A 17,101-nucleotide genomic window follows, 5' to 3' on the forward strand; every position below is an offset into this window, starting at 1 on the left:
TGTAGTGAGGGGTTTTCCCTCATTACACTATTGTGTCTTGGTATTTTTTTTTAATAACCAAATTTTACTTGGGATGTTGTTTATGCAATGGTTCTTGAGGAATTTCATGAAACACAGTGGTTGATTCAAAAAGGTTTTCATAATTCTAAAGTATTATTCCATGTGGAGAAAGGACTTTTAACCATGGTATTAGATGTTCCATTCATTTTGATTACAATGCATCTAATTTTACATTAAATATTCAACATGATTTCTTCAATTGTTACATCCATGGGTTCATGTGTAGTTAATATGGTATTCTCTCTCCAAACTTGGTGGAGTCCTGATTTGAATGTAGATTTATACTTTATTTTCTACAGGAAGAAATAGTTATAAGCCAAATGATACTACAAAGTCATTTTCCTTTTTTACGATCATATAAATGTATCTTAGCAATGCCTCATTCCATCAAAGATAACCAACAAAAAACAATGGAAATTCTCTTGAAATGTATTCTCTTAAGTACCAATCCACCTTGCACCCATTTACTTAATTGTTCTCTTTCTTGTAACTAGATAAGACATCAATTAATTAAGAAGAATTAAGATATTATATATGTTATGCAACCAGCTCAAAAATATATATATATCAACGACTTAAAATTATCCTCTTCAAGGGGGAACCTCCTTTACATTACATAAATGAAAAATTCTTGGATGATACAAATGACTAGACCACCTTTTGTATTTATAGAAGTCTAAGGGGTCACAATATAATCACAACCTACATAACAATAATAATGTAAGGGAGAAGCAATAACAATAGTATGCTTAATAAGCACATAGCTATATAGAGCATAGAGGGATAGAATACAAAAGGAAATAATGGTAGGGAATATGGTAGTGAATAGGAGTTATAGGAGAAGAGATCTGAATTAGGACCTGTTTCCCTAGTACCATGTCAAGCCATGTTTGTAACTTCAAATCAAATTACGTTTTGAATTGAGATAGAATATGAATATATACAATAAGAGGGAGACTATTGGGTTTCATCTTCCAATGTCTCTTCATCTTCTAACTTCCTTTTTTCCTATTTACAATATTTACATAAGTTTTCCTTATCCCAAAGATTAAGTGCCAACATTTCCAATATGAATTCTTTCTATTTATTTTCTTGTTGTATGAGCATACCCCTAAGCCATATGGGCTTCACTTTATTAATTATCTAGTTCTTTCATAAAGGGGGATTTAAAATTGTGAAAAATAGAGCCAATAAATTATCAATATTGGGGGTGGGGATTTTAGGTAGAAGGTTATAGGTTTTGGAGGTATTAAAATGAGTATTAAGTAAAACTAGGGGATATCTACTAAAATAGGCATGGAGTAGTATTGACTATTTAGTAACGAAAGGAAAAGGGTATCTAAATCACAAACACACTAATGATTTTTTATCTCACCAATTGAAAGGATGTTACGAGTTCAAAGAACCACATGAGGGGGAATATTATACACTAGCAATACTTTGTTACAATGTTTCAAATTAGATGTGAATGGAGAGGAATTTGCAAGGGTATTTTATGAGGGTCAAGGGATTTTAGGCCTTTATAGTTTATCAAAATGGTGTATGAAGAGGCGTTATCCAATGCACTCTGGTCAGAGGAGGTGGATTTAGTTGTAGGTTTGGCCATGGTCAAGATGCCAAAGGTTGCAGGGTTCGTTTTTGCGGGTGGTGAGGACAATGAAAATTATGATATGTCAAGGAAGAGAATAGTAGACTCCTCTTCTTTGGCAAGAGATATACACAACAAGGGGGCATTGGCAAATGAATTTGTGCCTTTTAATTCCATTGTCGATGACATTTTATCCTCAATGGGTTGTTGTGTTGGTTAGCTAGTCCTAAGGCACAATATGATGGAGACAATTAGGAATGGGTTTTGCTGGTGTGAAGGATGTCGTGATGCCATGTGCCCTATATTCCTTTTTCTCTACTTATCTACTAGTGCGAGGTGTTGGCTTGCATCGAGGTGGCCATGGTTGGGGCTTCATGATCATTTTGGTTCTTATCAGATCTGCTCAGTGCTATTCCATTGCAGCTCTATTGGTGACCTTGTGCCATTTTTTTCATGGTTATATGTTGGGGTTTTGACCTTTTTTTTGATGTTTTGATGCCTATATTTTGGAATTTGAGAGATGCACTCTTTTCTAAGGATTCCTTTATATAGGCCTACAAGCCTAGTTTGTTAGATTGGTAAGTGGAATCTCGTTGTTATGCAATTTGACAGATTCACAATAGTTCATAGCTTAGTAGTTGTATAACATATACCTTTTCTTGATTCGTGCACCTCACACTACCCCATAATATGTCCATTGGCCCTTGGCTTAGCTACCAGTTATTGAAAATTGCCTAATTCACCATTCTTAATTAATTAAATTGCTCCTTAATTTTGAAGGAAATATTACCAATGACACTATAGGCATAATATGAGCTAGATTGAGGCTTCTCCTACAGTTTACCTCTGATGAGTACGGGTATGCTCTAACACCCCTTTCATTTAACCACTTTTGGTTATTTCCTTCCATACAGTTGGGTCGATCCTTACCATTTATTTTCTGACTGCAATGTGTCATGTTATATTATTTGCTACAACTCATACACAAGAGAGAGATATAGCCCTTCCCTACCTGCATATTGTGTTAAACATCATAAACCCCTTCTTAACCATCAATTCATGTATTTACTTCTCTGGTCAAAGCTCTAAATGGTCTAGAAGTTTTTTTTTTTTTTAGAGCATCTCCATTCCTGGATTTTTTCTTAGGTTGGTGATGGTAACCAAAACCATTAATTTTGGCAAAGGCCAGAAGATATTATAACACAAAGAAAAACCTACAAGATTGACACTAACAATCCTAGATCAAATCTTATACAAGAAACTGTTGTTGTAATGGAAACTACTTAAATAGTCTTCAGACTACCTAATATACACTTTCCACATACCAATTTATTGAGAATAAATTGGATCTCTTATTTAGCCCCTCAGGAGGGTCTCTCTTCTAATATTTAATCTGGAGGATTACTTGGAAATATTTTTTTCTAGGTTATTTAATTGATCTGTCAGACTATTGACTAGTATCATTTCTTGTAAGGGTTGCAGAACTAGGGTTCATAGATCAACTTGTATTCTATGGTTTCAAACCCTTCTTGTCTCCTTCAATGGGGTTTCTTGAGGTCTTCGAAAAGGCTTCCTTTTGCTAACCTGAAGGATATCTTCTTTCATATATGTATGGCAATAAAATTTCCTAGGTTATTTAATTGATATGTTAGACGATTAACTCGTATAATTTCTCCCAAGGGTTGCAAAGCTAAGGTTCATAGATAAACTTGTCTTCTATTGTTTCAAACCCTTCTTGTATCCTTCAAGGGGGTTTCATGAGGTCTTCAAAAAGACTTCCCTTTTTTAACCAGATGAATTGCTTCTTTCACACAGGTATGGAAACATACTTTTCAAATCATATTGTAATAGATTCAAAAGACGATATTACTTGTATTGACTACACTTTAGTTGGAGACATCATTTTCATTGTAGGAGTTGGTACTTTATATTGGATTTGGTTGGGGATATGAATACTACTCAACTTATAGTAAAGATTCATACCGACTCTAATAAGCTTATGTATACTTTTTACAAAGGGAGACCCCTCTCAGCTCCTTTAATGCCATTTATACTCACAAGTTTGCAAAATCTATTGGATGCCTCTATGGTAATTCCTAAATTATTTCAATAGATTAGCTTTATTGTGTGCATATTTTCTTCCACACTATCCTATTTGTATTTACTAGACATATTAATTACAAGCAATATGGATCTTTTATTTCCCCATGGTATCTTGGTTTCTCTTGGATCTACTTTCAACGGTATTTTTATTGCCATTGACAAAAAGAGTGGTCCTCGGTGCTCCTCTAATTGACCAAAACACTTCACTATTTCCTTCTTTCAAACTTCATCCAAAAGACCCAATTACATGGTTTTATTTTCTTCTTTCAAACTTTATTGAAACGACCTAATTACTAGGTTGTGGAATGATTTTGGTATTGGTACTATATTGGTCACTAAGATAACCTTTATTGGTGCTACATTGTTCCAAATTTTTTAGTCTTCGCTAATCAAATTTATTTATTTCCACTTTGAACCCCAAGTTAGATAAATACGTGTCAATTTTTTGGTGACATTTCATTTATGAGATGAAGTACTAAGCATAAATATTTGAGAAAGCTCGACAATTTATTGCATTTTGAAACTTTTTTAGGTTGCAATTGTGATCAAACAATGGTGTGACCTAAATTTATATAATATGCCCAAGATACCATATGAATTATTTAAAACTAAAAACATATAGAGAAACTAAATATGTTATTCTAAAAATCACTTTATTTGTATATGGGATATTATCACCCCAAGAAACTTTCCTAGGTTGTATCTCAGAGATGCTCGGGAACATTACAAACTCAAAAAAATGTTGGAAAAATGGTGGATGAATGAAACAAATGCTGCATATTCAAGCCAGATAACCACTTCTACTGTGCTTGAACCTAGACATGGGTGAACACCCCTAGACTACAAGGCTTTTAACCACAAATTACTCACAGTTTAAAGAAAGTGTGATGATGGGGAACACTGATCAAACCAGCAGATGCACAGGACCCTGTGATGGCCAGCTGCAACTAATTAAAAGGTCTTTCAATATGTTTTCTAATACATAGACAAGATGAAAGCTCTTTGGCATTAAAATAACAGAAACCTGCAAACAAATTCAATGATACATGCTAAATCCTAACATAGAGGTGGGATGACAACCCCTCTAATGCTAAATATTAACAGCACATGAATAAATGCAAACGGGCACAACCTGGAACAAGAAGAAGAAGTGGAAAGTGAGCAATCAACAACAAAAGAAGATTGTATTAGCTGGAAATGAAGACCAGAAGCTGCAGGTTACACAGTAGTTACAGTCTCCAAAAGTTGAATTCTACAATTAGAATAACATTCATCCCTCTCATTACATCATTTTTCTGGGTATATATGGAGATTGACTACAAAATTCCTCTGCAAACCCATGCGTGGAGGGGTAATAACTGACCGCCAACCAGATTTACAATTAGATATGGGTCTTTGATACAGTTTGATTGTTTTTAATAAACAAAATGGCTCTTTCTGTACTTTGATGTACTCCTTGAACAGGTGGAATATTTCATGAATAAATGTCCATAACTACTGAATGAATTCAACTGCTCGAGGCAGTACTTTCTCGTCCTTGACTATGCTATTCTTTGAATGAAATTGCTGAGGATTAAATGTGTAGATTCTTGGGTCATCTCTTCCTTCTTCACGTGCATGGGACAAGCCAAAAACTCTAAAAAATGCATTGAAAATGGATGAAAAGCTGAGAAAGAATGCTGGCCATTGGATAGCTCAAACGGATGGCCGGGATTGGAATGCGTGGGCCATCGAAAGAAATATGCGGATGGAAGAGTCTGGGCTGTTGGATCATGTGAATCAATGGTGGAGATTCGATCTGAGAGGTTGTTGGGTGGGTAGACAAAAAGGAGGATCGATTGATTGAACAACAAAAAAATTGCAAAAAAGTGTTGTTCATTCGATTGAACGACAATCGTTCAATCGTTTGAACGGAAAAATCAAAGAAACCGAAATGTGTTGTTCAATCGATTGAACGACAATCATTCAATCGTTTGAATGGAAAAATATAAGAAACAAAAATGTGTTGTTCAATCGATTGAATGGAAATTGTTCAATTGTTTGAACAACAAAATCAAAGAAACAAAAAATGTGTTGTTCAATCAATTAAATGACAATCGTTCAATCGTTTGAACGGAAAAATCAAAGAAACAAAAAATGTGTTGTTCAATCAATTGAATGACAATCGTTCAATTGTTTGAATGGAAAAATCAAAGAAACACAAAATTTGTTGTTCATTCGATTGAACAGAAATCGTTCAATCGTTTGAACGAAAAAATCAAAGAAACAAAAAATGTGTTGTTCAATCGATTGAACGACAATCGTTCAATCATTTGAACAATGCTTATCAAGCAATAAAAATTCTCATATTTACATGGTAATGTCTACTCTTAATTGAAATCAATCGAAAAGATTATATACATTATTCATAATTTCTAACAAGATCTCAATTTTTTGAAAGAAAAGTTATTGGGCTATCAGTTCCCGCAGCTAAAATTTGCATGGAGGGTCCTCATGCACCTGCTCGCAAAAAGAGTCCTTGGTGAGCGGTTTGTGATAGAGGCGTACTCAATGTCTGTTCACCTTAAACGAATGGTCAGATCCATCACTGGTAACCAAGTTAAGAGTACCATAGTTATGCACTTCTTGAATCTCATAAGGGTCGAGCCATATTATCTGCAACTTGCCTCGGAAATCTTGGAATCTGGAATCGTAAAGCAGCGCCCAATCCCCTTTTTGAAACTTTTTCTTCTTGATAAGGATGTCATGCCATTTCTCTCTTTGTTGTTGAATAATTGCAGTCCATTGCAAAGCAAGCAGTTGAGCCTCATATAGTTCGTTAATCTGCTGGAGTCGGTTGGTCTAGGCTTCTGTTAGATCCAACCCTACTTCCCAGGCTGTCCTTAGATTTTTAATTTCTAATTCGATCAGAAAAATAGGTTCTTTTCCGAACACAAGCAGGTATGGAGAGTATACAGAAGTATTCCTCCAAGTCATATGATAGGCCCAGAAGGCCTCTGGCAGTATAGCAGCCTAGTCTCATTAGTGTGTTGAGACTGTCTTGGTCAGAATTGCTTCAATGACCTTATTAGTGCTTTCGACCTCCTTGTTCGCTTGCGGGTGATATGGGGAAGTGATCCTATGCGTAATATGATGATTCCTAAGAGTGGTAGTAATATTATGTCCTATGAATTGCCCTTCCCCATTTGTGATCACTTCGTACGGTAACCCATATCGCACAAACAACTCGAAAAGGAAGTTAATCACAACTTCCTCCGTGGCACTTGGTAAATCTATTGTTTCCACCCATTTTGTCACATAACCCATGGCAACCAATATGTATGCCTTCTGATTGGATGGTGGATGGAATGGACTAACGAAGTCTAAATCCCAACTTTCCAAGGGTTCTATGACTAACTGAGGTTGTAGAGGCAATTCATCAGATTGGCAAGGCCTACCCATCCTTCGATAGCTATCGCAAGCCTGGGCATATTTCTTAGCATACTTAAAAATAGTGGGCCAATAATAACCCATTTGTAATACCTTATGCCATGTCCTTCAATCTGCAAAATGTCCCCTGCAGGACTCGTCATGGCAAGCTTTCAGTATGTCATGAATTTCATCCTCGCGAATGCATTTGTGTATACACATGTCAGCCCCTGTATGAAAAAGATATTCGCCTATCCAAGAGAATCGAGCATTGCGTTGAACGATCAACTTCCTCTCTCTTGTTGTCAAATGCTTGGATAGCTTCTTGACTGCCAGATAATTCACCACATTTGCGTACCATGGCATTTTGACTGCCACAGAAAATAGATGTTCATCCAGAAATTGGTCGTCTACCTCCAATGGATCACTCACCTTTGGAATTCATGATATAAAATTAGCAACCAGGTTTTCCTTCCCCGGACGATCCTTAATAGTAATATCGAACTCCTGCAAAAGCAATAGCCATCGTGTTACTTGACCATTTGTGATAGGTTTATTAGCTAGATACCAAATGGTAGAGTGATCAGTGTACAGAAAGACTGGGTAGCCAGTTATATAGTGTCTAAATTTGTTTATTGCATAAATAACAGCTAAAAATTCTTTTTCTGTCACTGTATAATTAAGTTCTGCAGAAGTGAGATTTTTGCTAATATAATATATAGCATAAGGTTTCTTGTCCTCCTCTTGGCCAAGGACAGTGCCTATAGCTACATCTAATGCGTCCATGGATATGTGAAAAGGAAACTCCCAGTTTGGTCCACGCAATACTGGTGCTGTTGAGACTAGTTTCTTTAACCTTGTAAAAGTTGTGTCACATTTGTCAGACCAATTGAAATCAACATTTCCAATCAAAGCATATAGAGGTGCAATAGTTTGTGAAAAGTTTTTAATAAACCTATGATAATAGCCTGCATATCCTAGGAAGCTATGTACCTAAAGTTGAGTGCAAGGGGTAGGCAATAAAAGAATTACTTGAATTTTTGTTGGGTCTACCTGTATTCCTGCTGTAGAGATATGGTGTCCCAAGATTACACCCTCAGTCATCATCATATGGCACTTGACATTGCTTAAACATAACTTCGTAGCAATGCATCATTCTAAAACTTTTTCTAATGTTTGCAATGCTTGGTCGAAGTCATCCCCATATAGAGTAAAATCATCCATATACACCTCAAGTCCTTCATTTATTAAATCAACAAAGATGTTGAGTAAAGCTCTCTGCAATGTAGCTGGGGCATTACACAAGCCAAATGGTAATACTTTGTACGCGAATGTACCCCATGGACAGGTGAAGGTTGTTTTGTCCTGGTCTTCAGGGGTGATCTGAATCTGATTGTAGCTGTTGAAACCATCTAAAAAGGAAAAGAACTTCTTCTCTGCCAAAGTATCAAGGGCCTGATCGATAAATGGGATGGGGAAATGATCTTTTTATGTCGCCCTATTCATTTCCCTATAGTCTACACAGATACACCACTTCCCATTTTTCTTAGGGACGACCTCTAATGGAGAGACCTATTTACTATCTAAGATAGGATAAATAAAGTTTACATCCGACAACTTCTGTAACTCTTCTTTCACAACGTCCTTGAGATGCGGATTCAATCTCCGTTGAGGTTGATGTGTCAAGCATCCTTCTCAGTATAGATGTGGTGTGTACATAGCTATGGGTCTATTCCTTTCATATCAGGATAATACCATGAAAAAACCCCTTTATATTTTTGTAGGACTTGTATGAGTTTTTGTTGCTGATCGATATCCAGACCATCATTAATATTTAGAATTTTGCCCAGTTCGATCTCTATCAGTTTGCTATTATGAACAATAGCTATCTGAATATGTATATCGTCGGTATCCTTCAGAGGATCCTCCATGGCTTAATTATCCAAGATTGCTTTTAGCATTTGACATTTTACATTGCCCACAGTAGCAGGTTGTTTCATAAAATTATTAATAACGTCGTCTTCAGTTTGATCTTTAAATTCTAGTGCCTCTGCTATTGTGAGTGGTGAACAAATGATTTCCTCTAGGTATGCTGGTGGTTGTTTACATATTTTAACAATGGGCCGACTTGGCTTGGAAGGAGGATATAACACAAGATTCTTTACAACATCCCCCTTTGCAATAGTCATGTTGCCTTCTTGATAGAGAATATAAGCATCAATTGTCGCAGGCCAAGGTTGGCCTAAAATTAGAGGGTGCCTATCTAATCTACTCTTTGGATTTATGACAAGAAAATCTACTGGATATTCCCATGAATCAACAGAAACTGTGATATCCTGTAAGGTTCCTTCTGGCCTTACCACCGAGCGATCAACAAGCTCTAAGAGAGTGGTGGTTGGTTCTAGGGCTATTATACCAAGTGCTTGAGATATTTCTGCTATTAAAATATTAATGGTTGCACCCAAACCAACTAAACTATTGGGAAAAGAGTGGCCATATATCTAAAATGTCACTATGGGGTTTCCAGGATCTTCATATTTTATTGGAGCTTCCCCTCCCAAGATTAAATCAGGTAAGGTCCCTACAATGTCAATGGTGGATGAGGTTTTTTCTTTCCTCACATACTTCTTTACACATAGCTCTTTAATTGTTTTAGCATAGATGGGTATGTCTTGAATGTCCTGAATGAGAGGGATTTTAATACAAAGATTTTTCAGTTCCCTTACAAGATCGAAATTTGGATAAACAATAGATTTGGATATCATTAACCTTTCAGGGAACAAGGGAGAATTGACTGTAAGTTTTTCAAGATCTTCATGCTAATTTGTCTCTTCTCCTTGTTTTATTTCGGTATTAATTACAGGTGGTGGTATATGTACAAGTGGGGTTTCAATTTCGATTGAAGGTTGATCCCCGTTTTCCTCAAGGGTGATGGTACGGTCTAACCTCAATCTAAGTTCATTACATTCTTTCTACTCAACCTCATAATCTGAGCTTTCAATAATTTGCACCAATTGAACAGTCTGTTGGTAGGATTTGGATTTGGTTGAGCTGCCAATTGAGGCCGAAAAAGAGGTTTGGGATTTTGCTGTAATGTATAAGGTGCTGGTATTGCAAATTGAGGCCGAGTACCTACCCCCATAGGTGCGTTAGATATCCCCAGAGGTCGCTACCAATTTGTAGACCAATTCATATTTTGAGAGGTAGAGGCATGCCACTGGGATTGATAGGGATTTCCTTGCCAAATAAGAGTAAAAGGAGAATTTGGTCAGCCATTTCCCAGAAAAGATTGCATTGGCCAGGACGTCATAGGGAATGGCAAGGTTTTCCAACTTGGGTAGGGTGACTAGCCCTGCCATGTTGTCCCAAGGTTCTGTTTCTGATTAAAATGCGAAGAAGGAAAGGACTGGGATGTGTCTTGTGTCATACCTGTATGTTTAGCTTGCCACTTTTGATGCTGGTTCATCTGATATACCGACTCTATTTCTTCTTTTTCTTCCTTAAATACTACTTTAAGCCCCGGTAATGATGGACAATGTTCAGTGGCGTGCTCTTTAGTACAGATAGCACATGTCTGCACCATGTTTAATGGGCATTCTCATTGGCTATGATTATTTTGACAAGGTGGACAGAAGATGGCCAAGTTTTTTTCTTCTAAGGCTTGTTTTGGTTTAGCATGTAAGACATCTAACTGCATTGTGAGAGTTCCCAGGATGTCCATCTTAAAATATTCTAGGAGGTTACCGATTTCCATCCGTGTTATGCCTCCACTATGTGGTTTGCTTCCCCTTCTCATGGGATCTCAGCTTCCTGCTCCTGTACATGTGCTTCCTCGCGAACACCTGATACACAAGTGAATGATTTCATCATAATCTTCTTGAGAATTATCTCCTTTTCCCATTAAGTTTAGAGTTTCTACCCATTCCTCTTTCATTCCTTTAATTAAGATAACTCTTAGGACTTATTTTGGTAAGGTAGTGTGTGGAGACCTCTGCAAATTATAATTAAATCGTTCTACACATTCTTCTAGTGTTTCATTATCTTTTGCAGTCATCTTAAAAATTTCATCTTTCAATTCCCTAGTCTTACAAAATCCTTGGAATCTTTTGAGGAAGGAGGTTTTCATCTTGTCCCAAGAATTAATAGTTCGCCCACCTAGACCCATAAACCATCTTAAGGATGCTCCTTTCAGCATGGAAAGGAATATTTTTAGCTTTTGGGAATTAGTGATGTAGTCATACCCTCTACAGAGGACATCAAACTCAAACAGGAAAGCATCAGGATCCTCTGTGGTCATCCCATGGAAATTTGGGATGCCCTGCAGAGGAGTAGCCTTCATGGGGGAATTGGCCACTTGGTCGACTATGGGGTACTCTAATGTCGAGGTTTGACCTTGAGGTGGCTGATCTTCCATTTGGTCAAAGATGTGCCAATAATCTTTAGGGAATTCAAGGGGTGATTCTTTAGTAAGCGGGGGATTAGCAACCCGACCTGGCTTTGTAGCACTACCTATATCTAGGATCATAGGAGATCCTTGTTCAGATAATTGTGGTTCTGCATTAGCAGTCCCACTAGTTTCTCCTTTTCCTTCTCTTAAGTTACAAGATTTTCCCTCTTGTAGAGGATCAAGATGTAAACTTATTGTAGCTTGAAGACTCTGTTTTGATCCTCCAACTTGGCTTTGAATCTTAGCGTAAGCTGCAGATGGTGACCCTGCTGCTTGAGGGATAACAGTAGAACTTTTTTCCAGGTATTACCGGGAATCCTACTGACACTTGAGACTCAGCTTCTTTTGCAATTTCGTCTATAAAGGTCGTTCTCCCAAGGTTCATCGATCCTTTGGGTTTTGTGGATTTAGGTGGAGGATTCTACTCGTTTTCTATCTTTCTATTCCTAGTCATTCATAAAAACCAATTCCTATTTAACCTCTGAGCCTTTGGTGAAAAGTGGGTTGGTAAGCAAGCACTTTACTTGCTAGGTATGCAGGTTCTTACCTTCCATTTTTAAAACCCGATTATTTCACAACAAGATAAAAGGAAATCACTTGAAACACTCTCCCTTGAAACAATGCCAAAATGTTAGTTCACTAAGATGTCTTTTTTTTTAAACAATCTTAATTCCTACATTAATTGTCTACCCGAGGTAAGTATTTTTATCTCAAGAGTGTCAGCACAATCTATGCAGTGAATTCAGAGGTTAACTAAAGGTAAATCATTGCAATCACTAATAACTATCTTTTCAACTTAAGTCCCACAACTCTTAAAGAAATAACTAAGGGAAAAATAACTTTTAAGGAACTCTTAACACACTTTGCAATTTCACCTACTTCTTTCAAAATTAAATGAATCTGAATGCAATGCAAAGAAATACGCTTGGAAATCTTCAAATGGAATTAAAGCTAACTCACTCCATTAAGAAAGAGAACTTTAACGACTGAAAAACAATGTTAATCTATTGCAAATCAGAATTGAACATCAAATCCTAATTGAACAGCAATCTCGATTGAACGACAATTCTCAATTGAACAACAATCTCGATTGAACAACAATTCTCAATTGAATGAAAATCAAGCAAATACCATAAATGACTTCTAAGCAACAACTTCTTCTATCAGTAGACCATGGAAATTAATTGAAACTATCTCGAAGATCTATGGTATCATAACTCAAAAGGAACAACAATATATTCTGAAACTAATATAACCAATCAAATCAAAGCATTATTCAGATACATCACACGGCTAAATATGAATCGAATGGAACAACAATATAAATTGGAATCACCAATCCTCACAATAAGAAAAATAATATTAACTGAATATTAACAATCAATAAACATTCAAATGGACATATTATAACATGAGGAAGCAATAGAACTTCTCTTGACTGGGCCCAAAGTCGCCAGAAGCCTTCGCTAAGGAATAATCAAAATATAAGTGAAGATCAAACACAGTATTTCATTAATATGAGTAACCAGATTACAACATTACTGAGATAAAATAGGATATGTCTCAAAAATAATGATTATACACTACATAAGTCTGAACTAAACTTCGTTTGCGTTTCGGCCTTATATATAACAATAAGAGAGAAAATTAGATAAAAGCGAATCCTCAAGATGAGGGGATCCTAAGGATTTCACAATACATAATCTGATTATCTCATGAAATAGTATTGGTCTGCCTAGTCTCTCACTTCCTTGCCTAAGTTGGACATTGTCTTTCCCTTTTACGACTTAGTGCTACTCTGTCAACTGAATGGAAATTGACCAATCCGCGTCTTCTGCACACAAGATTAGTAAAAGGTCAGTTTCTAGAGCCAAATTTATCTAGATTGTCACCAAATGCTTTCATCCAACTTTAACTATAATTTCCTTTATTTCAGTTCATAAACAGAGGTAAATGTGTAAAGACAAATACGAAATAAAGAAATTATTGAGAAGAAAATATACCTTTTTCTTGACCCAACAGGTTAAACCTCATGCTAGGGGCTACATTTCCTTGCCTCCCATGCTTTCTATGCCTAGTTTCTCGGTGTATTGAAGGTGACCCAGGTTTCTGATAGGATATTTTCAAATCTCCCATGGTCACATTGTGTTGTTTCAAAGAGTTTTCCATTACTTAGTTGTTTCCAAAGAGAATTGAATTCCTTGTCAATCCAAATAAAGTTGGAGACTCCCCAGAGGAGATAACTACTTTTCCAAGAAATGCATTTGGTTTGGAAAAAACCTTGATTGGTGACTACTTAGGGGAGATAGATGATTTTTCTCTAAGTGTGATGCATGCATATGTTGACTCCTTTAATGTTGAAGGGATGTAATTCAATGAGGCAATAAGTACCTCCTAACAAGGCTTTATATTATGTCGAGAAGAAAATAAATTTGATTGCATCACAAAAAATTTCACAGAGCACTATTATAAGTGCAATCCAAAGGTTTTCACTAGAACAAACATAGTTTATGTCCTTGCATACTCTGTGATCATGTTCAAAATTAATGCACATAATCCAATGGTGAAGAATAAGGTATCCCTTTTTAATTTGTGCAACTAGTTGTAAGTTCTCATGGATCATGATATTTCAAATTATTTTGGGATCGTCCTTTGTCCAACCACCTCTTTCCTAACTTGCAGTGTTATTGCAGATGTCAAAGGAAGATTTCATCAGGAATAACCGAGGTATAGATGATGGAAAATATTTACCAGATGACTCTACGGGATCCTTGTATGATCATATCATGAAAAATGAAACAAGATAAATATGATAATTTTATGCCATACAATAAACTTCCCATAATTGCAAACATAATATTAGATCTAGATAGTATGTTAAATATTGTAATTTGTAAAAGGGGGGGAAGAAAAAGCTTTGGAAATGAGGGATGATCTTATGTGTAACATGCAAGATTAGTTTAAGGAAAAATCACGCAAGTCTAATTAAGTGAGTTAAAGAGTGTCATGATGCAATGATCTATTGTGGATTGAGTCTTCTAAATAAAATGTAACAAAACTCTTTTTGTGGGAATTATAGGTTTGTGTATTATGCTGCTACAGATGTGGGCATCTTAAGATTCATGGTTGATATTTGTTGGTTTCCAATGCTAGCAACATTCAATGTTCCTCTTGACCAAAGTAATGATGAGGTGTTTATCTACCAATTTCTTGAAGGTTTCCATAATGAAATTCGTGTTACCTCTCTCATGTGTATGCAAGCACAATGAGATGTTTTTGTGACTTCTTCGAAAAATTTCACATCTCAACACTTTGTTTCTAACATTAATAAGAAAAATATTGATGCAATGGAGGTTAGTAGCACTTCTTGTATCTCCTCATCTTTGGAAATGGTGACTTTTATTTTATAAACGAGTTTTGAATGGAGAGGAAGGGTTGAATATGATCTTTAGGTGTTTAGGGAAATTCATCCATGACATGGAAAATAATATTTGAGGCTCATGCATTCATGAAAAGTGGTAAACTTCTAAAATGACTTTAGTGTAGATGAGATAAAATGAAGCATACAAATATTCTTATAATTTTATGATGTGTATTGTCGGTTTATGTATGCAAATGTATGGATTTGGCTTGACTAATTGTCTTACAAATTAAGTATGATTTTCTAGTTTATAGATACAAATGTATGGATTTGGCTTGAATAACAGTCTTACAAATTATGTATGCTTTGTTGTTTTATAGATGCAAATGTATGGATTTGGCTTGACAATTTGTCTTACAAATTAAATATGTTTTTCAGAATCAATGTGCACCTCTTGTTTCTACTAGTGCATATGAAAAAAGATCTATTTCACTGTGTTGATGTGAATGATAAGAGAAGGACTTTAGCAGACTAGTTGACTATATTGACAATAAATCTAGATACACATGGAGAACATGATGGCATGATCTTAGAGGCCACAGAGAAAATAAAGCTAAAATATTTTTATCATAAGTTTACAAATTATCTAGCACTTTCTTCCCTTAGGAGTTCATTTCATGGTTCACTACATATTCATGTAACCCAGAACGTTACATCCATATTCTTATATGAGATTAGTACCAAAGTTGGAAACACAAAGCTCCATTGTTTGATGTACACATGGTGAAGGCCTAGTTGGATAGTATACAAACCACTATGGAATTGGCCTTCTTGTAGATGTTATACTGAAGATTACATTTTTCAACAGAAGGATATAACGAAGGTGTTTCTTATACATCACATGAAATAAATCATTCCCATAGTTTAGAAGCATAGAGGAGTCTTAACCAACATGGATATACTACATTGCAATGATTATGATCTTTATCCTTCCTTTATAATAATGAATTCCTAAACAACAAGAACTGATGCTATAAAACATAATGAAAATCGAAAGAAATATGCAAAACATATGTTGAAGAAGCTAAGTGTGATAATGACATGTTCTATTATAAACTTCCTAGAATGCCAAAATTATATTATTTTTTGTTGCAGAGAAAATTTCAGTATAGGGGAAAATTACATTCAATATATTATTTAGTATTTACTATAGTTGGGCTACCTGGAGTAGCATATGTTTTGTATCCATTAGAGGAAATGCATGCAAAGATATATAAATTAAGGAAATGGAAAATCAAATGATTATCAAAGGAGGGTCCTGATGGTCATGATGTTCCCTTCAACAAAGCCAAGGTCTAACCAGGTGGTCCAAAATAATTAAAAGTTTCCTCCTTAGTCCTAAGCCCTACTTTCCACTACCATTATTGTTGTCTTTTATATCTCCCCCTCTCAAGAAATATCAACACATAAAAATGGGATTTTTTCATTTCTCATCCTTTTGACTTTTGGTTTCCAATATGATTGGTATCATCTTAAGGGTCAATCAGCTTTGAACACCATCCTATCAGAAGGTCACTTGCCATTTCCTATTCTTAGTTAGTTATAAATGGGATCTTTTTTAGTTTTAAATAGCATGCAATCGTTTGTAGACATTCGAACTTAATCAAACTATTTGAACATACAAAAACATATTCTCTTTAAGTCATGTTATATAATTGGACAAATTATGTCTCACCTCAGAAGTAAAATAAACAAATGTTCATAATTGGATAGTGTTGAAAGTGTGTAAGTTCATGGTTGAGTATTTTCTATGCCCTATTATCCACACTGAGCACATATAGGGAAATCCATTGCTCATACATAGAGGACACCTGATTTAGCATTCATTTCATCTTCAAAATTTTTGGTAAAGACACAAGTAGAATCACTAATATAAATATGGTAGGTTTTTAAAAGATACTATACATGCTTCTTCACTTAAAATAGATAGAGAGATTTCATGAAACTTTACTGCCTCTCTAATTTCCATGATAACATGCTACTGCCTCCCAAAAAATATAGTAATAGTCACAAGGCAACCTTTTAACTTTCATAAAATCATAAACTATCTCCATACATGTGATTTGATGTGAAA

Source organism: Pinus tabuliformis, chromosome 9 (genome assembly GCF_031772625.1).
Source record: "Pinus tabuliformis cultivar Carrire ecotype Pingquan chromosome 9, CPIR1, whole genome shotgun sequence".
NCBI classification, from domain to species: Eukaryota; Viridiplantae; Streptophyta; class Pinopsida; order Pinales; family Pinaceae; genus Pinus; species Pinus tabuliformis.